Raw genomic sequence first — 1,878 nt, 5'->3', positions numbered from 1 at the left:
TCTAGAAGGCCAGGACATCATCCTCTACTTGGGTAAGAAAAAACTGGGGTCCGCATTGGGAATAGGAGTAGATGGTCCACAAACAGAGCCAAAGAGCCAGATTAAAAATGTGCAATTTATGGACTCCAAACCCAAAAGAAGGAAAATAAGGCAATAAATAAGAGTTGGAAATAAGAAACATGTAGATGTAGGAAGATGGCCAGGGTTAGATGAAAGATTCATGTATGAAGAGGGATGACAGAAGAAACAGGAAGAAAGGAGATTTGTAAGGTGAACGAACATTCAGATTTAAAAAAGCAGATGAGGGAAATGTAGTAAACAAGGGGTGGATTTGAAATGACACCCTTGTGTGCACCCAAACCCACAGACCATCCGACCTCCAAGGGCTGGATCATCTTGGCAGTGATGGTACCACTGGTGATTCTTCTGACAGGTCTTGCATTTTGCCTTAAAAAGTGCTGGTGAGTTTTCTGTACCCATCTTTCCTTTTCGTTTATGCCCTCCTTACTTGTTGTCCTGTATTTTTTCCTCTCTCTCTCTTCTTTCCCTAGTCCCTTTCCTTTTACTCTTCAATTCACCTCCACCTCATGCACAGTAACGTTCATCTCTGTTCTTATTAGGAAACACTGCGAACCTCCTCCCATTCTTCTTCCCTTGGAGAGATTCCAGCAGCCCAGGGACTCAAAACATACTTAAAATTCAGCATGGCGATAATTCCTTTCAATGCACTTTTGTACAGTTTTTGTTGTTTACTTATGTTTATTTAATGGTCTGTTATTAATATAAACCAGTTGTAATTTTGCAGGATTTGCTTTCTGACCCAGTTCTGAAATTTTAAAACTCATATGTTAACTCTGGATAAAATGAGACCCTAGTAACCTCTACATATGGGAAAATTAATGAATCTCAGGCCCATGTAACATGTGACTCCTTTGGGGGACGTTCCCTGACTCACAAGTGGAAGCAGTATTAGAATTCCCACCACACTGTGCAGCGCACTTTGTCCAGTTGATACTTTTTATCCTTTGTTGCAACTATGCAGGTCCCTTTTTCCTTCTAATTTTAAAGTTTTCTGAGAGCAAAGTCTGTATCTTCTTAAAGTTCGTATCATTTATAAAGTGTATTAACTGTATGTAGTACGCTTTCAGGAAAAAACCTGTGTTAAGTTTATGTCAAATATACAGTCTTTTCTCATTGTTTAGCTTCCTGACGTGTGTTGTAGTTGGGATATTTTACGGTCCTTTGTTAAAAGTCTTCACACTTTACTAGTTCCTCGGTGACTTCTCTGAGTCCCTGAGGAGAAACAGGATTTTGCCTCTAACCATTCTTACAACTGTAGAGATCTATTTGTGTAAATTTTTTGTTCCAAGTATTTTAAACAAAAAGAGAAAGGCGGGATACAGTCCTCACTGTTTACTGTGGTTCAGGGATAAACAGAGTTACCACCTTGGAGCTGGCAGAAATCTATATCCTTGGACCTCACCTCAGACTTACTGAATCATAATCACACTTCAGCAAAATCAGCAAGGGATTCGTTAGGTACATTAAAGTCTGGGAAGCACTGATACAGGTGCAGTCTGAGAGGCAGCAGTGCAAGTGTGTCACAGAAGCCAAAAGAAGATGCTCAAGAAAAAACAGTGTTGATAGTCAGGATTGAAGTGAGAGCAAAGCAAGGTGTGTACACACACTACATTCTTACTAGTTATGGCTGTTGCGTTGAAGACACAGCCAACACTAAGTTAATAAACGCTGATCCATTGCTCCTAGGGAAAAAAGACTTCTTGTGAATCCCTGGTCAGAACATTTTTGTCAACTAATGAAAACACAGCTCTGTTTTGTGTATGTTTCTATTTAAAGACACCGTCTTTATTTTTTTAA

The 1,878-nt window shown here is 39.6% G+C and overlaps 1 long non-coding RNA gene across 1 annotated transcript; it reads left to right on the top strand.

Annotated features, from left to right (window-relative positions):
- On the top strand, positions 1 to 881 carry LOC118987030 (uncharacterized). The gene is made up of 3 exons (XR_005066502.1): positions 1 to 32; positions 368 to 461; positions 621 to 881. It is a non-coding gene; the product is annotated as an uncharacterized LOC118987030 (long non-coding RNA).
- The last annotated feature ends 997 nt before the right edge of the window (positions 882 to 1,878 follow it).

The sequence above is a fragment of the Sturnira hondurensis genome, unplaced genomic scaffold (assembly GCF_014824575.4).
Source record: "Sturnira hondurensis isolate 20B ecotype Veracruz unplaced genomic scaffold, ASM1482457v3 Scaffold0004884, whole genome shotgun sequence".
Lineage (NCBI taxonomy): Eukaryota > Metazoa > Chordata > Mammalia > Chiroptera > Phyllostomidae > Sturnira > Sturnira hondurensis.
Note: the sequence above shows the minus strand (reverse complement) of the source record. Positions and strands in the feature narration are given on the sequence as shown.